The sequence below is a fragment of the Protopterus annectens genome, chromosome 4.part0 (assembly GCF_019279795.1).
Source record: "Protopterus annectens isolate FY-2018-M chromosome 4.part0, PAN1.0, whole genome shotgun sequence".
Taxonomy (NCBI): domain Eukaryota; kingdom Metazoa; phylum Chordata; order Ceratodontiformes; family Protopteridae; genus Protopterus; species Protopterus annectens.
The window spans coordinates 508,701,401-508,727,161 of NC_056733.1; the positions used below are offsets into that span (position 1 = coordinate 508,701,401).

Consider the following 25,761-nt stretch of genomic DNA (forward strand, 5'->3'; position numbering starts at 1 on the left):
TGATATGACCATATTTCCAGGGGGTCCTGCCAGTTTAAAGGAGCTGACACTTGAAGCAAGCCCTTTTGGGATCTTTATTCAAAAACAGTCTCTAGCGAGGGAGTACTGAAAGAGAGAAGATTGTACAGGCTTTGACTCAAGATTTTTTTTCTGCCCAGACTAGATTGCTTATGGAGATCATTCTGTTTTTGTGAAGTCTGAACAAGTTCCTCAAAGCAGAAAAATTCAGTGTTAACTCTGCATTGTCTCCTCAACCTTTTCCCCCAAGCTGTGATGGTTATCTTGTGCACCTCAGGGATGTCTGCATGTTCATTTCCATTTACAGGGATCACAGACAGTTCCTTAGAAGATTCAAAAGTGTGTGTGTGTGGGGGGGGGACGACGACACTCAAGCACCAATTTTCTTCCATACTTTTTAAATGGGGTACTTCTCCAGGAGCTTTACCAAGTGGTGGTTGATGACTAATTTGGACCCAGTTCCAGGAAGGAATTGAGGAGATGTGAATTTTATCCTAAACTGCTTTCTGTGTCTCAGCCTCCCCATATCCATCACAAACTCATCCATAATAGTGGTGTATTTGCGGTCCCTTCTAGATTCTGTCATCCTGAAGAACTTTCTATCTCATTTCAGAGAGTAGAATCTCTTACAGAGTATCAACTGGACATATCTCAGAAGAAGTCAGTATCTGCATCAGAGTTGCTGCCTACCTATTCTGGAATCCATGGCAAATTTGATACTCAAGGGTTCTCTAGCAGTGCTGTGCATAAGGAAGCTTCAGTGGCTCCTCCTGGGTTTTTGAAATTAGCACAATCAGTGCATATAAGAGAGGATTCCCATTCTTCATTATGTCAACCTAGGAAAAAACAACAAAGGTGAGTGAGCTTTTGGAACTACCTCCTTTATTGGTAAGCGCTTTCGTTGGCAATAAATAAGCCAACTTCTTCAGACCAATGAAACAAATACAAAATAGCCGTCCATGTAGACAGGGATTGCTTTTTATACATAATGCAAATCCAATCAAGCAAGCAATTAATTAAGTATTTAAAAACAATTCATTATTTAAATGCCAAAACACAAATACCTATGTGTCTGCTGAACCAAAGATTTTTTATGTTGCATTAGATTTAACTACATCCTTAAATCTTCAACATTAAACCTTCCACTAACCTAGTCCATATCCCCATTAAAAATTACAACCACGCAAAACTTGTGGCCATAATATAGACACTTTAACATTAAAATTAATAAAAAAACTCTTTTGAAATCATTATTGAAAAAATATATATATACATAAATTTATTACACACTCTCAATATTTCTAAATATTATATATGGCTTGTTGTTTTTGTTTATCTAGCTAGTGCTTTTATTTTGAGTAAGCATTTTATAGACACGTACTCGTTTAACCCAGGCATAATGTAAGCCATAGTACAAATCTGCCACGCCATCTCTGCTTCTTCCAGTCTGAGTTGCCATGGGCCTCCGCTAATATTTTTATCTACCCTTTGCAAAACAATAAAACTGAATTTGTGATCTGGGTATTCTATAATGTGTCTTGCTAGGGCATTTGTACTAATCTGCCTACCAATGCTATATTGATGCTCATATATTCTTTGCTTGAGCTTACGTTCAGTTTTACCAATGTAATAAACTTCGCACTGGTTGCAGACAGCCCCATATACTACCCCTTGGAAGTCGTAAGTATGTTTACCCCAAATATAATAGGTCTTATCTTTAATATTAATCTTGTTGTAAACCTTAATGTGTTTACATTGGGCACACCTTCCACATTTAAACATACCAGTTTGTCCTCTTGCGACTCTTTTAGGTCTCTACTAGATCGACCTTTTTCTTGAAGGGAGCATTGATGTGGATACGTACCATTTTTTGAACATGCCAGCCCGAGTAGTTCCGACATTGTTTGGAGCCCCTAAAATACATAAAGATATTAACAGTCCACCTTTTAGACCTATAGTGGATGGTAGGGGTTCAGTAACCTATGCTTGTGCTAAGTATATCGACTTCGAGTTGAAACCCTTTGTCAGGTTGGAGACACAAGTGTGCCGAGATTCATGGCATTTTTTGCAAAACATCAATACATTGGAATTTAAAGAACATTATATCTTTTTAATAGTGGACATTAAGGATCTCTATACTTCCGTTCTGCACAAAATAGGGATTGAATGGGTTAGGGAGTTCCTCCATATAAGAAGGATGGAACATCAGCAAATCAATTTGATAGAAGTTCTCCTTGAAATAGTTCTAGAGAACAATTACATTTTTTTTTACAGGCAAACTGTTTCTCCAAAAAAGTGGCATTGCAATGAGCTCCCCTTGTGCGAGCAGCTTTGCTAATAGTGTCTTGGCCTATTGGGAAAAGTCCTTCCTTTTCAATTGTGTAACATATAAAGAACATATGGCTTGGTATGCAAGATACCAAGACGACATGTTGTTTTTGTGGAAGGGGCCGGTGGATATAATCACTGGGTTTATATCTGAAATGGCTTCATCTACTTAATTTTTTGAGTTCACATACCAAGTTGGACAAAGTGAGGTAAATTTCTTGGATATCCATCTTAGTAAAGATTATAGTCATGGACAATTCCGGTCTACCATTCACCGAAAACCCGCATATTCCAACACATTCTTATATTTCACAAGCTGTCATCCCTTTCACCAAAAAAGGGCAGTAATTAAAGGACAGGTAGTGAGAGCAGCAAGGATGGTATCCAGATTCGAAGATTTCTTAGAAGAGTGTGACCTTCTTAAGAAAATGCTTTCGAAAAAGAGCATACCCTTTACCTCTGATTAATCATGTGATGGAAGAGGTACGTAACAAAAGAATAATAGGGCATTTTCAGCCTCTGATACAAGATAAACAAATTTATACAACCCCTGTAAGTGGCAATATGGATAATAGTTCTCGGAGAAATGAAAAGGACTGGAATGTTGCACGTTTTTTAACAACATATTCCATAGATGCAGGAAGCATTAGGGAGGTTATGTGTAAAAATTGGGCTATAATTCAACAAGACAATGAAGTAGTTAAGAAGTTAGGCCCAACACTATCTGTAACATACAGAAGAGGCCGTAACTTGAAAAATCTAGTAGAGAGACCTAAAAGAGTAGCAAGAGGCGAAACTGGTATGTTTAACTGTGGAAGGTGTGCCCAATTAAACACGTTAAGGTTAACAACAAGATTAATATTAGAGACAAGCCCTATTATATTTGGGGTAAACATACTTGTGATTCCCAAGGGGTAGTATATGGGGCTGTCTGCAACCAGTGCGAAGTTTATTACATTGGTAAAACCGAACATAAGCTCAAGCAAAGAATATATGAGCATCAGTATAGCATTGGTAGGCAGATTAGTAAAAATGCCCTAGCAAAACACATTATAGAATACCCAGATCACAAATTCAGTTTTATTGTTTTGCAAAAGGTAGATCAAAATATTAGGGGAGGCCCATGGCAACTCAGACTGGAAGAAGCAGAGCTGGCATGGCAGATTCGTACTATGGCTTATATTATGCCAGGGTTAAACGAGTATGTGTCTATAAAATGCTTACTCAAAATAAAAGCACTAGCTAGATAAACAAAAATAACAAGTCATATATAATATTTAGAAATACTGAGAGTGTGTAAATAAATTTATGTATGTATATTTTTTCAATAATGATTTCAAAAGGGTTTTTTTATTAATTTTAATGTTAAAGTGTGTATGTTATGGCGACAGGTTTTGCGTGGTTGTAATTTTTAATGGGGACATGGACTAGGTTAGTGGAAGGTTTAATGTTGAAGATTTAAGGATGTAGTTAAATCTAATGCAACATAAAAAATCTTTGGTTCAGCAGACACACAGGTATTTGTGTTTTGGCATTTAAATAATTAATTGTTTTTAAATACTTAATTAATTGATTGCTTGATTGGATTTGCATTATGTATAAAAAGCAATCCCTGTCTACATGGAAGGCTATTTTGTATTTGTTTCGTTGGTCTGAAGAAGTTGGCTTATTTATTGCCAACGAAAGCGCTCACCAATAAAGGAGGTAGTTCCATAAGCTCGCTCACCTTTGTTGTTTTTACCAGTTTGTGATTTTTGTTGTATATGTCAACCTAGGAGCTACATTGGTGAATCCAACAAGTCCAAAACCAAATGTAGGGTGCCCTTCATGTAGGACCCCTTCATCCAGATTGACGACAGATACCTCAAACACAACCTGTGCAAGCACACACAGCATCTGAGACGTATTTATAAAGGAGATTGTGGAGGTGATCCACATTGTCAGGTCTATCAAGCTGGTTTGAAAGCTGGAGATCTGTGGGTGTTAACAGACAAATCCACAGGGACATGGTGAATAAAGAGAATGGAACTCTCTCTTCACATACAGGCAGTGAAAGATTGGAATTAGCACTGCAGTAGGATGTCTTGAATATAGCGGCTTATGCACTTCATCCCACAGAACTCTCTGGAGTTCCACACAGAAAGGCCTGGACAGGACTGTGTCTGTATGCTTATCCCATGGTCCCCTACTCCCAGATTGATAAAGAATGAGAAGGGGAAGGGACCAAAATGCTGCTATTAGCACCATGTTGGCCCAGCATAAAGGGCATGGCAAGGGTGAAACCATTCGCTCTGGCTCAACATGTGAACCCTTTCACTCAGCTAATGAGGTTATTGATGTCCCCAAACCCATAAAATAAGAAACTGCATAAATGAATTTAACCCTATTACTATTTGGATACCTGTTTTCAGAGGACATGCTGACCATTTTGTTGGAAACTAGTACTCTTGGTAAAGATCAAAGACTTAAGCGATGCTAATTTCATGAACTGTAATCCTAGCCTGACTTATGAATGGGGTCCATTCTCCAAATGTGTAGAGTTTATATGCCTTGATAAGAAAGTGAAAAGACTGGAAAGCCTTCTACAAGGAAGCTTTGCTATGTTGAGTGGTAAATGGTCTTCCTGTGTTGTCAGAGGAGGATTCAAGACCCATTGTCAGTAGTGATGCACTTCATCCTACAGTACCTGTAATCAATTTACAGGTCAGTGCTGGTTTATTCCTTAGTTATGGTGCATCTTTCAACCATGCCAGTATGTGTACCTTTGGAATCTCCTTTGCCACAGCACCTGATAAAACAGTTTTGGAAGGGAGTGTGGCATTTGAACTCACCTATATGGAAAAGCTGACCCTGGTCCCATTTGAACCAACTGCTTAAGCCCTCCTCAGGTTTGTGGCATGGAAGACAGCCCTTATACTTGCTGTAACTGCCAGAAAAATCTCTTACTAGAGGTGTTGATGTGCAAAGAGCCCTTTCTGACCTTCTGTAAAGACTTAGCTTGTGCATAAATACTTCTTTCTTGTCTGTAGTGCTCTATAAAGTGTCTTAAAACAGTCTGTACAGCTGCTGGTCTTCTTTCCAAATTCTCAGAGCTGTGGTAAAAAAGTAGCGGATTCCTTTTGCATGCATAGGTGGCTAATATGCTGCCTGTATAGGGAAAAAGTAAGCACAAGTAAACATTTTATGTCCATTGCAGCTAAAAGAGCAAAGTGACCTGTGTTATTTTGGCAGGCTCATTGCATAGCCTTTTGCTGTTCTGCAGCAAAACTCTTGAAAGTTAGATCACAGATTGCAAGGGCTACAGCTGCGACTGTCGTTTATTAGAGGGGTGACTACCCAGGTTGTCCTGACAGCATCCATATAGTCCTGCATACACACAATTTCTAAACACTAAAAATTGGACATTGCCTCCAGAAACAGAGCAGGATCTCCCTTTGCCATTCTGTATGCCCTGTTTCAGCCTGTCAGGAGAAGCCAACCAGCAGCCCTGGGAATTGTCCAAGGTTATGGACAGTCTAATAGTGATCCACATGATGAACATAGCACAATTATTTAAATAACTTGCTATTATAGTACAAGTAGGATCACTGATGCAGACCTGTTTCCTGCCCACATTTCTGTTCTAGTCATTCAGGTGCTGTCTCACCATACCTTCCATATCCACTTTAATTATAAGGTCTTTTGCTAGCTTATGTCTGGCTACTTAAAGGGGAGCCAGTATGTGTGCATTCTTCGTGCTATTATAATGTAGAATCCCAGTAGACCGGTTTTGGCAGGATCTCCTCCTGAAGTAAGAGTTAGTCCAGAACTCAGAAGGGGAGGCATTGTTGGACAAGAAGGAACTAAAGCTGGTATGGGTGGGTATCACACTTGCACTAGGGTCACATTGTTGCCCCCCTGACCTAGACAACCTCCTGGTAGGGAGGAGAAGGAATGAAAAGTCCTGGAGGTTGGACTGGTTGTTTGGTTTTGTGCGTCATATGTCCCAAACGATACGAGTACTTCAGCAATGATGCTACTCAAACATTTACTTTTATATTATGTAGGTTCCTTGCACAGTTGTGCTTTGCATAGCCAAGTATCTTACAGGAAAGTTACATGCTGAATTGTATTGTGAACTGCTGGTTCAGCTAGGAAGAAAATGTAAACCTCCATCATAATGCCTGATCAATTGGTACCATGCCAATTCTAGACCTAAGATGCATTCTTTTTGTCTTTTCAGTTTCTTAAAGGTTTTTAAAAGGAGGACTAATGGAGACATAGTAAGCAATGTGTTTGCGTTCTTTTTTTAATCACAGTATAACAACTGTCACAAATTTGTTTTGCATAATGTGCAGATGTTCATTGTGCATACAGCTGCAGTCATAACAGATGGGTTCTCCTGCCGTCAGGCGGGTCCTTGGTCGGCCGAATTCCAAAGTCTAGGTCCAGCGTCGGTTGTCGTCGCTTTCTTTCCTGATGTCAGTGCGACAGGGGTATATAAGACACAGCCGATGCCATTTTCTTCATTCTTTTTTGCCGCGCAGTCCCCGAAGCAGAAGCAGTTCGCAAGTGCCGGTCGGCCAGCTCCTGAAATTATGAAAATTTGGAAACCGAAGTCTTCTTTAAAGCTAAGTACCCCGTTGGGGAAACTTTTCTTGCCTCAGACCGATGTCAGATAAAGTTAACAATTGTATTTCTTGTGGGAAGCAAATACCGCATAAGGATTTCCATTCCCTCTGTATACCTTGTTTAGGCCCAGACCACGACGTCTCGGGCTGTCGCTTTTGTGCTACTTTCAATAAATGCACTATTAAGCGTCGAGCGGAGTTCGCCCAGCACTTTTTTGGAAAAGCTTTTGATTATAAAATGTCATCGGAGACTCAGACTACCGTTTTGTCCAAAAAACGCAAGGACAAAGACCGACACGCGAGGTCCGTGGTCTCCACCGGCACCACGCCAAAACCGACTACACGTGGTCCGGTTCTCAGTGAGGCGCCTACGCAGCCCCTGACTACCGACGACACTTCTCTGGCGGTGTCTTCTGTAACCGAGACCGCAGGTGCCTCGGCCCATACCCTGACTACAGCTACTGAAGCCACTGTGAGTGTTGAGCCTCTTAATGTGGACAGGTCCTCTTCCACCCATGGTGTCTTCAAACCCTCATCTTCCTTTTCCATAAAGGCCTTTACTAAGTCCAAATCAGCCATGCATCCCAAGAGGCCTGTTGCACAGGGCCCATCTCCAGGTCCCATGCCTAAAAAGCAGATGCTCAAAATGGCTGAGGATTTAATTACTCTTATCAGGGGTGCCCAACCCCCTCCGGACAAGAGACCCAGAGTGGAGGAAGATTCTCCTTCTTCTGACCAGGGCTCCATTATTTCAGAACATTCTGATGAAGAGGAACACTCATACTCCCCTTTTGAAGATTCTGATGCAGAGCAGTCCATTCCTTCTGTATCTCCCCCAGGGGATTTCTCTTTCGGGGAAACCTTGCATACCTTGAGGGAACACTTCCATTGGGAAGGCCAAGATTTTTCAGATTCCAAAAAAAGACTAAGGGAATTTCTTTTGCTACCTCAGCACAGACCTCTGGCGATTCCTCCTGTCTTGGACATACTTGATGATGTTTACTCGGAGGCTTGCCTTAATCCGGATTCCCTGCCTCCTGCCCCAGTCAAGCCTGATAGGTACTACAGAGTTCCTAACTCACACCAATTTCTTTAGAAAAGCCATAATGCTGACCCTGAAACCATTTCTCAAGGCCCCAAGGGAATGAAGGCCTCTACTGCTAAGAATCCATTACCTTCCCAAAGAGAGTCTAGATCCTTAGAAAGGTGGGGAAAAAAGGTATATACCTCGGCCACCCTAGCCATGAGGGCCTTAAATTGTCAGTTCCATATGCTTAAATATCAGCAGTTTCTGTTATCACAATTAAGGAATAAAATGTCACAACCTGAACAACCAGATTTGAAGGAGTTGCAGGATATGATGCATAGTGCAGAACAAGTGGGTAAACACCTTACAATGTGGCTATGATGCTCTAGAGGCCTCAAGTAGAGCTGCTGTTACAGGATCAGTCATTCATAGACATGCCTGGCTTAGGGAACAAACCTTGCCTGATCATGTTAAAGCTAAACTACTAGATGCTCCTTTACAAAAGGATGTATTATTTGGCACTAATGCTGAGGAGATACTACGGAAAATGGAAGAAAAAGCTAAATCTATGCAAACTGTCAAAGCTTTTCTACAGGTACAACCACCACGTTTTAGCAGAAATTGGCCTTCAAAAAACTGGTCCTTTCCAGCCACGGACAAGCCCCAAAGAGGTAGATACAGGCACACAAGGGGCAGAGGACAATCTCAGGGATCATATAGAGGCAGACAATGGCAAACTCCAGCACCAAGAGGTGGCGAAGACAGTGCACAACAATACAGGAAACAAACCCAATGACTTTCCCCTTTGCATGCCAAGCAAGTCTCAGCTGGCAGCACCCTTGGGAGGAAAGCTGGCATTATTTTCAAAAAATTGGCATATTATCACAACAGACAAATGGATCCTGGACATTATAAACAGAGGCTACAGATTTCATTTTCACACTCTTCCAAAAATGAGAGGCATGCCGAACCTACCACACAATCAAATGACAGAGGCTCAAATACAAATTTCAAAGCTCATGAACATGAAAGCTATTCAAGAGGTACCTACTCACGAACAAGGTCAAGGTTTTTATTCCAGACTATTCCTGGTACCAAGGAAGGGAACCGATTGGAGACCCATTTTGGACTTATCCATCCTAAACACATTTCTACTGCACAAAATTCAAGATGCTCACCTTACAGCAGCTTCTTCCCATGCTGGGCAAGGAGTTTTGGCTGGTAACATTGGACCTCAAGGAGGCATACCTGCATGTCCCAATCAGACAAAGCTGCAGAAGATACCTCAGATTTCTTGCAGTTTCAATCCACTATCAATTCTCTGCATTGCCCTTTGGCTTATCTACTGCGCCCAGAGTATTCACGAAATGCCTGGCATCAGTAATTGCCTACTGCAGACTTCAAGGGATACAAATTTACCCTTATTTGGACGACTGCCTGATCCAAGCGGACAGCAAACGCATACTTTTGGAACATCTGGCTTATGTAACACGGTTATTGAATTCTCTGGGATACACAGTTAACAAAGACAAATCCAGGCTAACACCATCTCAGAAAATAATTTTCCTGGGTGCCAACTTGGACACAAACACCCAGATGGCCTATCTTACGCCAGAAAAACAGGGGCAACTAACTCAGTACTTCAAAATACTTGCAAATTGTACCAGGCTAACTGCAAGGAAAATCTTGCAGGCTCTGGGCTTCATGGCATCTTGCATTCTTCTAATCCCATGTGCAAAGTTGCATATGAGGAAACTTCAATGGTACCTAAAAAACCTATGGTCTCAACACAGCCACAGTCTGGAAACAATAATACCACTAATCCCATGTTTGCAAAAGGAATTTCTATGGTGGACCCAAGCATGCCAAACAAACACAGGTCTACCATTCTGCAAGCCTCAAGCAAATCAAGTCATCACAACAGACGCCTCAGACTACGCCTGGGGGGCACACATGACAGACAGGTGCATTCAGGGCAAATGGTCCCAAAAGGAAAAGCACCTTCACATCAATCAAAAGGAAATGCTAGCAGTGATAAATGCAATTACAGCTTTCAAGGATCTCCTGCATCCAGGGCAATTATTGATAAGAACAGACAACACCACAGTAATGTGGTACATAAACAAACAAGGAGGAACACATTCATACCCCTGTGCAGGCTGGCCATGTCACTTTGGAACTTGGCTCTGGAATGGCAAATCGAACTTCAAGCACAGTACCTGCCAGGGTTGGAAAACACGCTGGCAGACAATCTAAGCAGAAATATGACAGACCCGCACGAATGGAAGTTGCATCCTCAAGTGTTTACAATTATAATCCAAGCGTGGGGAAGGCCAGACATAGATCTCTTTGCCTCCCACAGGAATCATCAATTGACAAAATTCTGCTCAAGGACATTCCATCCAAAGGCCTGGAGAGTGGACGCCCTTTCTTTCAGTTGGGCAGCACAGACAGTTTACGCCTTCCCACCATTGCCTCTTCTGCCCAAGGTGCTCTTGAAAGCAAGAGCAGACAGACCAAAGATGATACTGATTGCTCCAGACTGGCCAAGACAACACTGGTACCCACTCCTGAGGAGCCTAACACATTCTCCTCCCTGGACCCTACCTCTAATGCCTCTTCTACTGACTCAGCACAGCTACAAAACTCTTCACAGTCAGCTGAAAACACTCAATCTGGCTGCATGGAAAATTCCTTAACACCACAACAGACCCTACTCTCCAAGGAGGTGCAGGGTGTCATTTTGGAGGCCAGAAGGCCATCTACTAGAAAGGCTTACTCCGCAAAATGGAAACGGTTTTGCGCTTGGAATGAGAAAAAAGGCCAGGATCCTAGAAAACTGAATTTGCCTCAGATATTACAGTATCTAGCTGAGCTGTTGAACAGTGGACTTTAATTTTCCTCCATCAAAATCCATGCCTCAGCCATTTCTGCAGAATACAACACTGACCCACCTTTATTCTCTCACCCACTCTTAAGACAGTTCCTCAGAGGGGCTAAGAATATAAGACCTCCAAGGAAACAACCAATACCAGCCTGGGATCTTAATTACATTCTAGAAAAATTAACTTTGCCTCCCTTTGAACCAGCTGCCTCAACAGATTTGCAATATTTGTCCTGGAAAACAGCTTTCCTTCTGGCCATTACCTCAGCTCGTAGGGTTTCGGAACTGCAAGCCCTCATGACTGTGCAGCCCTATTTCATCTTCCATCAGGACTAGGTCTCCCTACGAACCAACCCGTCATTTATGCCTAAGGTAGTATCCAGGGTGGCTTTAAATCAGGCCATACACTTACCTACCTTTTACCCCAATCCTCAAAACAAAGGGGAAAGGCTGCTACATTCCTTAGACAGCCATAGACAGCTACGTTACTATTTGGACAGAACAAAGCCTTTCAGGAAATCAGAACAACTCTTTGTGTCCTATGCTGTAGGAGCTCAAGGGAAGCCAATTTCCAAACAGACAATTTCAAAATGGATAGGCCACTGCATACGGTTTTGTTACTCCTTTCATGGTAAATCTGTACCTGCAGGCATCAGATCCCATTCCACAAGGGCCACTGCTACCTCTGCAGCCTTCCTCAGAGGAGTCCCTACCAAAGATATTTTGGAGGCAGCCACTTGGAGTTCTGTGCATACCTTCACTAAACACTACCACCTACCTTTATACTCCAAAACTAGAGCAGGCTTTGCCACTGCTGTGTTGCAGGGCATTCTGGCTCCTCCCAGTTCCACCTAGTGCCTACCACCCTGTGCGTAGCTTTGGGATTCTACCCATCTGTTATGACTGCAGCTGTATGCACGATGAACATAGTACAGTTTTGTACCTACCATAAATGTAGATGTTCGAGTGCTAATACAGCTGCAGTCCAGGTTTCCCTCCCTCCTTCCCCTCTGGGTACAGACCTAGTGGCTAACTCCTCATCTTACAACTTGATTGGGTTATCCTTCTATGATGTATTTGCTTGCAACTACTGGTTTTTGATTATATTGCAATGCATGATTATATATATATATATATATATATATATATATATATATATATATATATATATACACACATTTACATATATATATATATATATGTATATATATATATTTATATATATTGCCTTCCTTCTGGGGGCACCTGACATCTGGGGCAAGAAAGACTGAAGAAAATGGCGTCGGCTGTGTCTTATATACCCCTGTCACACTGACGTCAGGAAAGAAAGCGACGACAGCCGACGCTGGACCTAGACTTTGGAATTTGGCCGACCAAGGACCCGCCTGACGGCAGGAGAACCCATCTGTTATGACTGCAGCTGTATTAGCACTCGAACATCTGCATTTATGGTAGGTACAAAACTGTACTTTCTCATGCACAGTTTATTTAAGCAGTAACCCACGTCTGGGTGTGGGCAGTGCTAGATTTACCCACAGTTGGTGTGGTTTAGTCACGAGGGCTTCTCCATCGTGACCAAACAAAGACAACCGTGGGTAAATCTAACATTGCCCACACCTAGACTTGTGTTATTGCTATTATACAATGACATTATTTAAGGGAAAAAAAAAACTTACTTTTCTTAAATAATGTCTTTGTATAATACCTCCATGGTGCCCTTCACCGGTTTTCCACTATCCTGGGGCTTTTTCTGAAATACTGCACATGTGTTTGGAAGCAACGGAGAATGGAAGATCTCTGTTGCCTTTTTTTTTTTTTTTAAATTAAAAATGAAAGAAAAAAGTAAAAAAATAAATCGGGAGATTAATTTCGGGAGAGCCGGGACAGACAGAAATTAAGCGATAATCAGGTACATTTCTTTAATTTTGTAGAACTGACCTGATTATCGTTTTATTTTTGTCTGTACCATCTCCCTTCATGTAGGACCCCTTCATCCAGATTGACGACAGATACCTCAAACACAACCTGTGCAAGCCCACACAGCATTTGAGACGTATTATAAAGGAGATTGTGGAGGTGGTCCACATTGTCAGGTCTATCAAGCTGGTTTGAAAGCTGGAGATCCTGTGGGTGTTAACAGACAAATCCACAGGGACATGGTGAATAAAGAGAATGGAACTCTCTCTTCACATACAGGCAGTGAAAGATTGGAATTAACACTGCAGTAGGATGTCTTGAATATAGCGGCTTATGCACTTCATCCCACAGAACTCTCTGGAGTTCCACACAGAAAGGCCTGGACATGACTGTGTCTGTATGCTTATCCCATGGTCCCCTACTTTCAGAGTGATAAAGAATGAGAAGGGGAAGGGACCAAAATGCTGCTATTAGCACCATGTTGGCCCAGCATAAAGGGCATGGCAAGGGTGAAACCATTCGCTCTGGCTCAACATGTGAACCCTTTCACTCAGCTAATGAGGTTATTGATGTCCCCAAACCCATACAATAAGAAACTGCATAAATGAATTTAACCCTATTACTATTTGGATACCTGTTTTCAGAGGACATGCTGACTATTTTGTTGGAAACTAGTACTCTTGGTAAAGATCAAAGATTGAAGCGATGCTAATTTCATGAACTGTAATCCTAGCCTGACTTATGAATGGGGTCCATTCTCCAAATGTGTAGAGTTTATACGCCTTGATAAGAAAGTGAAAAGACTGGAAAGCCTGCTACAAGGAAGCTTTGCTATGTTGAGTGGTAAATGGTTTTCCTGTGTTGTCAGAGGAGGACTCAAGACCCATTGTCAGTAGTGATGCACTTCATCCTACAGTACCTGTAATAAATTTACAGGTCAGTGGTGGTTTATTCCTTAGTTGTGGTGCATCTTTCGACCATGCCAGTATGTGTACCTTTGGAATCTTCTTTGCCACAGCACCTGATAAAACAGTTCTGGAAGGGAGTGTGGCATTTGAACTTACCTATATGGAAAAGCTGACCCTGGTCCCGTTTGAACCAACTGCTTAAGCCCTCCTCAGGTTTGTGGCATGGAAGACCGCCCTTATACTTGCTGTAACTGCCAGAAAAATCTCTTACTAGAGGTGTTGATGTGCAAAGAGCCCTTTCTGACCGTCTGTAAAGACTTAGCTTGTGCATAAATACTTCTTTCTTGTCTGTAGTGCTCTATAAAGTGTCTTAAAGCAGTCTGTACAGCTGCTGGTCTTCTTTCCAAATTCTCAGAACTGTGGTAAAAAAGTAACTGATTCCTTTTGCATGCATAGGTGGCTAATATGCTGCCTGTATAGGGAAAAGGTAAGCACAAGTAAACATTTTATGTCCATTGCAGTTAAAAGAGCAAAGTGACCTGTGTTATTTTGGCAGGCTCATTGCATAGCCTTTTGCTGTTTTGCAGCAAAACTCTTGAGGAAAGTTAGATCACAGACTGCAAGGGCTACAGCTGCGACTGTAGTTTATTAGAGGGGTGACTACCCAGGTTATCCTGACAGCATCCATATAGTCCTGCATACACACAATTTCTAAACACTAAAAATTGGACATCACCTCCAGAAACAGAGCAGGATCTCCCTTTGCCATTCTGTATGCCCTGTTTCAGCCTGTCAGGAGAAGCCAACCAGCAGCCCTGGGAATTGTCCAAGGTTATGGACAGTCTAATAGTGATCCACATTATGAACATAGCACAATTATTTAAATAACTTGCCATTATAGTACGAGTAGGATCACTGATGCAGACCTGTTTCCTGCCCACATTTCTGTTCTAGTCATTCAGGTGCTGTCTCACCATACCTTCCATATCCACTTTAATTATATGGTCTTTTGCTAGCTTATGTCTGGCTACTTAAAGGGGAGCCAGTATGTGTGCATTCTTTGTGCTATTATAATGTAGAATCCCAGTAGACCGGTTTTGGCAGGATCTCCTCCTGAAGTACGAGTTAGTCCAGAACTCAGAAGGGGAGGCATTGTTGGACAAGAAGGAACTAAAGCTGGTATGGGTGAGTATCACTCTTGCACTAGGGGTCACATTGTTGCCCCCCTGACCTGGACAACCTCCTGGTAGGGAGGAGAAGGGATGAAAAGTCCTGGAGGTTGGACTGGTTGTTTGGTTTTGTGCGTCATATGTCCTAAACTATATGAGTACTTCAGCAATGCTGCTACTCAAACATTTACTTTTATATTATGTAGGTTCTTTGCACAGTTGTGCTTTGCATAGCCAAGTATCTTACAGGAAAGTTACATGCTGAATTGTACTGTGAACTGCTGGTTCAGCTAGGAAGAAAATGTAAACCTCCATCATAATGCCTGATCAATTGGTACCATGCCAGTTCTAGACCTAAGATGCATTCTTTTTGTCTTTTCAGTTTCTTAAAGGTTTTTAAAAGGAGGACTAATGGAGACATAGTAAGCAATGTGTTTGCGTTCTTTTTTTAATCTCAAGTATAACAACTGTCTGTCACAAATTTGTTTTGCATAATGTGCAGTTCTCATGCACAGTTTATTTAAGCAGTAACCCACGTCTGGGTGTAGGCAGTGCTAGATTTACCCACAGTTGGTGTGGTTTAGTCATGAGGGCTTCTCCATCGTGACCAAACAAAGACAACCGTGGGTAAATCTAACATTGCCCACACCCAGACTTGTGTTATTGCTATTATACAATGACATTATTTAAGGAAAAAAAAATACTTATTTTTCTTAAATAATGTCTTTGTATAATACCTCCATGGTGCCCTTCACCGGTTTTCCACTATCCTGGGGCTTTTTCTGATATACTGCACATGTGTTTGGAAGCAACGGAGAATGGAAGATCTCTGTTGCTTTTTTTTTTTTTTTTAAATTAAAAATGAAAGAAAAAAGTAAAAAAATAAATCCGGAGATTAATTTCGGGAGAGCTGGCACAGACCGAAATTAAGCGATAATCAGGTACATTTCTTTAATTTTGTAGAACTGACCTGATTATCGTTTTATTTTTGTCTGTACCATCTCCCTTATTTGGTTTACATCTCCCAGATGTTCTTCATCTCACATTGCTGCAGTCCTTACACTTGGGTAGTCCGCTGTCCTCGGTCGGCCCGAATATCAAAGTATAAGGCTGACGTCGGTCAAGGTGCATTAGACTGACATCAGGGCGTCAGGGTACAAATGCGCATGACCGACGTCATATCCTCAGTCTTTTTTGCCGCATGGTCCGATGCAGAAGCAGCGTTGCAAGTGCCGTTCGGCGTTCTGAAATTTTTCAATTGGAGTTTCAGACCGAGTCAAAGTTGGCTAAGTACCCGTTGGGAATATTTTAGTTTTTTCTTGCCTCAGTGGTTTACCGGATGTCAGAAAAAGTGAATAACTGTATTTCTTGTGGGAAACAGATACCGCATAGAGATTATCATACTTTGTGTATTCCTTGTTTAGGGCCTGAGCACGACGTTGTTGGGTGTCGCTTTTGTGCTAGGTTCAATAAGCGCACTATTAAGAGAAGGTTAGATTGTGCCAGGTTAGTCTTCGGGAAGCGGTGCAATTATAATATGCCGTCGGATGCTCCGGCGTCCGCTTCTTCAAGGACAAAGCAGCTAAGCCCAGGGAAGAAGAGCCGTCCGTAGCGGACGCCGGTTCTTTAGAGGTGTCGGTGGAGCCGGGGGTTCCGCCGGAGGTTTCTCTGGAGTCCCAGGGGGAGACTTTGTTATTGCAGGATGTGGCCTCTCAGGAGGCAGGTCAGGCTGAAGGGGCTTCTCAGGTTAATGTACTCCCTCCCTTCCTAGGGTGGTTAGGCCCTCTCCTTCTGTTTCCAAGGCTTCTCCCAGAGGCAGGCCAGGTTTAGCTTCAGTTGGTGTCACTCCTAGTTCTTCAGGATCTGTGCCCAAGAAGCATATGCTTAAAATGGCAGAAGATTTGATTACTTTGATTAGAGGTTCTTTGCCCCTCCTGATAAGAGACCTAGGGTGGAACCTGAGTTGGGGAGTTTTGAGCAGGCTTGGATGTTTCAGAGTCTTGGCTGAAGACTTGCAGGAGTATTCTCCTTATTCTGATTCTGATGTGGATGATTCTACTCCTTCTGCTTCTCCTCCTGAGGATTTTTCTTTTTCAGAGACTCTTCATTCCATGAGGGAGCATTTTAAGTGGGAAGGTCAGGACTTCTCTGATTCCAGGAAAAGGCTTAGGGAATTTTTGTTTTTACCCCAGCATAGGCCTTTGGCTATACCTCCTGTTCTGGATGTTGTGGAAGATGTGTTTGCAGAGGCTGCTCTTAATCCTGATTCTTTGCCTCCTGCTCCTGTTAAACCGGATAGGTATTACAGGGTGCCTGAAGCTCATAAATATCTTTTTAAGAGTCCTAGGGCGGACCCAGAAACTGTTAGTCAGGGGCCTAAGGGTGTTAAGGCTTCTGTTGTTAAAAATCCAGTTCCTCCAGATAAAGAGGCCAGGGCTTTGGATAGATGGGGAAAGAAAGTCTATACTTCTTCCACCCTAGCTATGAGGGCTTTGAATTGCCAGTTTCACATGTTGAAATACCAAAACTATCTACTTTCTCAATTGAAGTCTAAGGTAGATGCTCTGGCGGAAGGTATTGAGTGTAAAGAGTTACAAGATTTGGTACATGTTTCTGAACAGGTGGGTAAGCATTCTTTGCAATGTGGTTTTGATGCTGTACAGGCCTCGTCTAGGGTGGCTGCCACTGGGTCAGTTCTTCGCAGGCACGCCTGGCTGAGGGATCAGAATTTATCTAACCATGTTAAGACAAGGATTTTAGATGCTCCTTTACAGTCTGATGTGTTGTTTGGTTCACCTGTTGAGGCAGTCTTAAAGAAAATGGAAGACAAGGCTAAGTCTATGCAGACTGTTAAAGATTTTTTGCAGGTTCAGCCTCTGAAGTTTAGTAGGAATTGGCCTACCAAGGGGTGGGCGTATCCTTCTTATGATTCCCAGTCTAGGGGTAGATCTAGGCGTGGTAGGGGCAGAGCTCAGGGCTCTTTCAGGCCTAGAACAGGTAGTTCACCTGCACAGTCTTGGTGAGGGCAGGGGTCAGTCCTTTCGTAAACAGACCCAATGACCTACCTTTTCAGCTGCCAGAGCCTTCTCGTCTGGCAGCACCTTTGGGAGGAAGGTTGGCACTTTTCAAGGAAAATTGGAGTTTAATTACCCAAGACAGATGGGTATTGGATATCATACACCAAGGTTACAGGTTTTATTTCCATACCTTGCCTCCTTTCAAAGGCATGCCAGACGTTCCTCCTCAGCAAAGAATAGAGGCTCACAAACAAATTTCTCTGCTACTTCAAATAGGGGCCATACAGCCGGTCCCTATGCCAGAAGTGGGCCTAGGATTTTATTCTCGCCTGTTCCTAGTACCAAAGAAGGGGAACACGTGGAGACCAATTTTGGATTTATCTATCCTCAACACTTATCTGGACATTCCCAAGTTCAAAATGTTGACGTTACAACAGCTTTTACCTCTGCTGGGCAAAGATCATTGGATGGTAACTTTGGATCTCAAGGAGGCTTACCTTCATGTTCCTATCAGACTGAGTTGCAGGAAGTATCTGCGTTTTCGGGCTGGGACTTCTCATTATCAGTTCTCTGCATTGCCCTTTGGCTTATCTACTGCGCCCAGAGTGTTCACGAAAGTTCTGGCTCCAGTGATAGCTTTCTTCAGGCTAAAAGGAATACAGATCTATCCTTATTTGGACGATTGCCTGATTCTGGCTCAAGGAAGGGACAAGCTTCTTCATCATTTGCAATATGTGATAGCAGTGCTAAGATGCCTGGGGTATTCTGTGAACGAAATAAAGTCCAGTCTAGTACCCTCTCAGGACATGTGCTTTCTGGGTGTAAGACTGAATACAGCATCCCAGATGGCCTTTTTGACCCCGGACAAACAAAAGAATCTTTCCCTTTAATTTCATCAATTGTCTCATCTGTCCAGGCTGACTGCAAGGACAGTCCTTCAAGCCTTGGGGTTCATGGCATCTTGTATTCTGGTGCTTCCCAATGCCAAACTGCATATGAGGAAGCTACAATGGTATCTCAAAAATGTATGGACACAGCACTGCCAGGATCTGGACACTGTCATTCAGATAATACCTTGCATTCAAAAGGAATTTTTGTGGTGGGCTCAGGAATGTCACCTAAACAAGGGACTCTCTGTGACCCGGCCAGAGGCGAGTCAGATTCTAACGACAGATGCCTCAGACAAAGCTTGGGGAGCTCATCTAAATGGAAAGTGGATACAAGACACGTGGCCTGCCAGACTACAACATCTACATATCAACTTGAAGGAGATGTTAGCAGTCCAGTTTGCATTAATAGCTTTCAAGGATTTACTTCTTCCAGGGCAGGTGTTGATTCTAACAGACAACACAACTGTCATGTGGTACATCAACAAGCAAGGGGAACACATTCTTATCCTCTATGCAGGCAAGCAATGATTTTGTGGGAGACTGCTCTCAGTTTACAGCTAAATCTTCAGGCAAGGTTTCTGCCGGAGCACAGAACTCCTTAGCAGATGTGTTGAGCAGGCAATTATGGATCTCCACGAGTGGAAATTGGATCCTCATGTATTTCAGAAATTGACAGTGTCATGGGGAACTCCAGACATAGATCTGTTTGCTTCTCCACTAAACCACCAGCTGCCAAAGTTTTGCACAAAAAGGTTTCATCCCACAGCTTGGAAAGTGGATGCTCTTTCTTTCAATTGGAGCAATCTTCATGTGTATGCCTTTCCACCTCTGCCTCTCCTCCCAAAGGTACTCCTAAAGGTCAGACAGGACAAGCCAAAGATGATTTTAATAGCTCCAGATTGGCCTCGACAGCACTGGTACCCATTACTGAGAAGTCTGGTACGGAGCCTCCATGGCCTTTGCCTTGATTCCACACCTGTTGTCTCAGGAGAACAGTCATTTACTCAATGTCAAGCTTCACTCTCTTCACCTAACAGCCTGGCATATTCTGTTTTGAACCATAGAGGGTCTCAACTTCCACAGCAAGTTTTGAATGTTATTTTGGAAGCTAGAAGGCCTAGTACAAGGAAAGTGTACGCAGATAAATGGAAGAGATTTTTATTTTGGAGTGCAGCAAAGGATTTTGATGTTTCTGAGCCTAATTTAAGTGTGGCTCTTCAATATCTTACTGAGTTACTGGACAAAGGTTTGTCCTTCTCTTCTATTAAGGTTCATGCTGCAGCAATTTCGCTCACTATGACTGTGACCCACCATTGTTTTCTCATCCTTTGTTCAAGCAATTTCTTAGAGGGGCAAAGAATATAAGACCCCACGTAGAGCTCCTACTCCTGCTTGGGATCTCAATTTTGTGTTGGAGAAACTCACTCTACAACCTTTTGAGCCTGCAGCTACTACCGAGTTGAAATATTTATCATGGAAGACTGCTTTTTTGTTGGCCATTACCTCTGCAAGAAGGGTTTCTGAATTGCAGGCCCTTATGGCGGTTGAGCCTTTCTTAATTTTCCATAAGGATAGGGTATCTTTGCGTACTAATCCTTCCTTTATGCCTAAAGTGGTTTCTAGTGTGGCTTTAAACCAAACTATTCATTTGCCTACTTTTTATGCAAATCCCCAAAATAAAGGGGAAAAGATTTTGCACACTTTAGATGTACACAGGCAGTTGCGATATTATTTGAGCAGAACTAAAGGGTTCAGGCAGTGTCAGCAGTTATTTGTTTCTTTTGCTTTTTGTTCTCAGGGCAAGCCTGTGTCAAAACAAACTATTTCTAAGTGGATTGGGTTTTGCATTGCTTTCTGTTATTCCCATCATGGTAAGGAGATTCCAGCTGGGATTAGGCCTCATTCCACTAGGGCTACTGCCACTTCGACAGCTTTTTAAGGGGTGGCAACTAAAGATATTTTGGAGGCAGCTACTTGGAGTTCAGTGCATACTTTCTCTAAGCATTATCACCTTCCACTTTACTCTAAATCTAGAGCTGGTTTTGCCACTGCTATTTTACAGGGCATTTTGGCAGCTCCTGCTTCTTTATAGTTTTGCCATCCTCCCTTACCTCTGCTTTGGGATTCTACCCAAGTGTAAGGACTGCAGCAATGTGAGATGAAGAACATAGTACAGTTTTGTACCTACCATAAATGTAGATGTTCAAGATCCACATTGCTGCAGTCCAATACCCTCCCTCCTTCCCTCTGTAGTTAGAGGCGGTTGTGTGGGTTGGGTTGTAAATATTGTGTATATTGTATATATTGTACATATTATTAGTGCAAGGGTGGTTGGTTGGTTGTTTGCTGTCTTTTGGTTTTGACCTTTCTTTTTAGGGTCTTCTGACATCTGGGGCAAGAAAAGACTGAGGATATGACGTCGGTCATGCGCATTTGTACCCTGACGCCCTGATGTCAGTCTAATGCGCCTTGACCGACGTCAGCCTTATACTTTGATATTCGGGCCGACCGAGGACAGCGGACTACCCAAGTGTAAGGACTGCAGCAATGTGGATCTTCGAACATCTACATTTATGGTAGGTACAAAACTGTACTTTTCTTTTTTTTAGTTTTAAAAAAAAAAAAAAAGAAAAAAAGAAAACTAATAAAATTACGAGACTTACTAATGGGAAAAAGTCCGGGCGACCGGACCTTTTCCCGTTGGTATGGTCATTTACAACAGGCACGCTGGTTGGGCTGGCCAATCAGCGTGCTCGTTTTTTAATATTAATGGCCAGTCATTGTATAATACTTTTTACTTATAAACAAATACGCTTCTGCCAATCAAAACATAAAGAAAAGAGAAAAAAAAAAGAAACTCAGATTAAACTTTTATGTCATCACTTTGTGTATGAATTACACAAATGTATTTTGGTCTTGATTACTTCTGCCAGGATATGTTTGTTACATCACTCAGAAAAATTTTCTCTGTATCTTCCTTTTAATTTGAACTTACTATCTTGTGATCCCTATTTTCTGCTAATTTGTCATAGCATTCACTTTTCTCTCAATTATAATATCTCTCATAATGTAACCTTAACTATGGATTTTGTTTCATCAGTCCCTCTGATCTGACAGTTAGACATGGAGACACTCCTCATATTTGATATGCCCAGGTGCTAGTGCCTTCAACACTTGCGTACTTTCCCATTGTCTTTAGTTTTTATCAAACAAGTCATTCAGACCTCATTTGCATCAGCAGTAAAAGGGTCTCTTCAGTTATCAAAGCTAAGTACTCTGTTTACTTCTTTAGGGAGCTTTTATGGCTAGTTTTTTAGCTTGGATTTATGGTCCACTAGTTAGCTGCCCTTGTCATATTTAGTGTGCTTTCTGTCCATCCTTTTTATTTGATTACTTTGTGCACAAATTATCAGTGCCGTGTCAGCTGTCTGGCATTTACTTTTCAACTTGGCTAGTTTAAAATAATAATAATTGGGGTGGGTGAGGAAAAAATTTTACCTTTGTTTGTTCATAGGTGTGTTTACTGGGCTAATGACCACAAGGGCCTTTTTAAGCCTAGCCATGCATCCCAAATCTTTGACAAGTTTTGGTACCCTTGATAAGTGTAGGCAGGGGCCTGAGACATCAAACATTTACAAACAGGGGCCTTGGAGATGAATCATTTACAGGCTTCTTGTTTCCATCAGAGACATAGATGCCAAACTAGGGATGAATTCCGTGTTCCCTATCCAGTTGTACTTGAAATGGATTAGGGAGGAACTCTGTTTCACATGGATGGGGAGCCTGTTCCAGAGAACAGGAAAATATTGATACTTCATTGGATTGTACTGATGACTGAAGGATATATATTTGCACTCTTCTGACTAGACACACACACCAACACACGTACGTTGTTTGCATTGAGATTAGAACCCCATCCTAACTAGGTACACCAGCTACAGAACTCAGTATTTATGCAAGTGCCACTGCACAAGTCTGTAAACATATTGACCATTAAGCTAGACGCCATATTTTCCTTTTTCCTTAGATTCTTGATTTCATAGGTTTGTAGTTAATTACTTGGCTATCTGCCTTAAGGGGCCATTCTAAGACTATCCAGTTTCCCTCCAAAGGGTGAGAATCAAACACAGTACCTTGTGTCTGTGAGTCAAGCATCTTCGCCATTATACCAACCTCCAACCCATAAACCAATTATTGGATAGCTCACAGGCAAATACTAGGCTAGTTGTCTTTGTGGGCAATTTATTTTTGGTGGGTATCAAATCCTGCACCTTTTGCCTGTGAGGTAAACACCTTGACCATTATCACAACCTGCAACCCAAAGCCACATCTGCATATACTGTTTTCTTGTTGGTTGGTAACTGTTAGTTGTGTCTTGGCATTTTTATAGTATTATTGTCTTAGCATTATGGACAACACACATCTTTCCCCCCACAAGATGCCCTTAAGATATGTGTGTTTACTTAAGCCCTGAGCATCTGAATAGAGAAAGCTGTGTATGTAAGGTTTTTGGTCACTGGTATCCAGCAGAGAGCAGGTTCAAATCTAAACATTGAGTCTTCTCCCTCTAGATTAGTCTGAAACATAGAAGAGAAAGGAAAAAGACTTGGATAAGGAGAAGAGAAAATGGAGGAATGAGGATCAAGCTTCTTCCATTGTTTTAAGACACAAATCTTTCACAGAAACAAAACTTAAGTCTCACCAACTTAAGGCCATTGTGCTCAGGGATGAATCCCTTGTTACGTCTGAGTAGATATTTATCTGAGATGGTGTTGACCTATTACCCGTCTTCTAGACCTCCTTTTGCAGCCTCAGTAAAATCCTTCAGATAGTCATAGTACCACAGAAGTGGATTGGGAACCTATGATGAGAGGGCCTTTTTAATGAAATAGATGGAGGTGGGCCTCATCCCATCCCACTCTGGATCCAGCATGGATTAGACTGAGTTGGCTCCCATCCCATCCCACTCGGGATCCAGCATGGATTGGACTGAGTTGGCTCCCATCCCTCACAGCTATCACCTTTTTCCTCTCTGCCAGTTTCCCCACTGGTGGCTTAGGAAATGGCCTTCCACCTGGACCATGTTTTGTTCGCACTGACAACGGTTCCAGTTTTGGTGCTGATTGTCTTTCAACTGATTTACCTGACTCTAACCCCTTTGGTGTCAAGTGTATCATTGACTCAGATGGTCAAAATCAGCTTCTTGGCACCATCATTGGCTTTGACTCGCTTATAGCTGTTTTAGGTGTCAGAATTATCAATGGCATTCAGACCCTCAGTCTCGGCATCAAAGCAGTCTGAGTTATCTTTGTTAGTACTCCAGTTTTAGGTTCTACCCACCTGCGCCTCAGCAGAGAAGGAATCGGTAATGAGGAAGGGGACCTCTTGTATGGACTTAGTCTGGTTCTACATTCGATGCCGTGGAGAGGTTGATTGCCTTTTCCCCTTCCAAGGCCAACACCAGAAATTCCATTGTCACTGCTTCTAACTCCCCTCCAGGTGTCCCTTCATTGGTTCTTATGCCCATTCATTAAGGTTGTCTGGGACAGAGCAGAGTCCATATCCCTTGGATATATACAGATGATGTGGATTCTGAACTGTGACAGCCAGAGATGCCTACAGATAGAGAGGGGAAGAGCATGTAAGAGGAAATATGTAGACTTAACATCAGATACTGACTTGGATGAAGAAGAGGGGGCCCCCCTGATCCCCACTGTAAGATATCACTTTTGTTGAAGTTCTTGAATGAGTGAAGCAGAGGGGCTCTTGACCAATCTGAATCACCTTCTCTGGATCAGAAAGCTTTCCTTGAGGCATGCCACTGTACCCCTTCTACTTATTGGGTGGTACATCCTGCTGACTAGCTTATAGATTTAGTCCCCAGGAGAGCATGATAGGAGCCATATATGTCAGAGGAAATCCCTTGGAAATCAGTTAAGATTTTACTCCCACCCATAGCTCTCAACCAATCAGAGATGAATCTCAACAGAATCAGGGACAAATCCTCAAATAATCAGGGACTTTTGTTAAATATTTGTACTATTAGTTTGAAACATTTGCAGAATAAGAGAATGTGGATTAATGTAGATTTTCTTTAGTAAAATGTCTATAAATCTGAATTACTATCATTATTTATTAAGGGCACTTCAGCTTTTCTTCAGCAGTCACCAGTTTTAAGAGGGATAGTCATGCAATCGGAGTCTAAATCAGGGATGTCCCTGAAGATCAGGGACAGCTGAGAGGTCTGCTCCCACTTAAGGATAGGCAATAATCTGAAGTAGTTACTTCATTTGCTCTGCAACCTGTGGGTATCTGATCCGACCTCGGATCCGAGCCGGCAGCTTTCCAAGATCCAAGCTCCTAGCCCCTCCCCCTACCCATAATCCCCTGCTACCAACCATATTACCTTAGATTATTTTTTGCCGCGACTGAAGAAGCTTTCCTTTTGAAGAGCTCCTGGCTGGGTGAGATTGTTCGTGATTTATAACCTCTTCTAGAATTTAAAATCTTGTGTGTGTGGTATTAGCCCTTTTTTCTATCCCTTTTTGTGCTAGTTTAATTTTTTTTGGTGCAGTTAATTAGCTTTTCTTTAGTCAGTCCCCCCCCCCCTTAGCGTTTGGGTGTGTGTGTGAGTGCTAAGATGTCGGAAGGGCCTAAGGCCATTTTTTCTAAATGTACTGAGTGTGGCCACAAGCTTTCCCCAGCTGATGGCCACACTCAGTGCGTTTTGTGCCTGGGGGCAGCCCATCTTTCAGAGGTCTGCCAGATCTGTGCGGCCGTTAACCCCCGGGCACTTCGGGATAGGAAAAACAAGCTGATCCTGGCGGGAAAGCTCCTCCAGGAGTCAGCTTCTTCTTCCTCTCCCGTTCGGGCTCTGGCTGCCTCGGCGGCCCCGGCGCCCTCTGTTCCCTTAGCTCAACCCGGGACTCAACCTCCCTCTTCGGGTTTGAGCTCTGAGGAAACTAGTGCGTCTTCTGCTAAGGAGAAGAGGCA

General features: G+C 42.5%; 1 protein-coding gene across 2 annotated transcripts in view; it reads left to right on the plus strand.

Annotated features, from left to right (window-relative positions):
• The window catches only part of HECTD4 (HECT domain E3 ubiquitin protein ligase 4), a 5,422,508-nt gene that overhangs the window by 1,645,232 nt on the left and 3,751,515 nt on the right, over positions 1–25,761 (plus strand). The gene's annotated exons all lie outside the window — the stretch shown is intronic.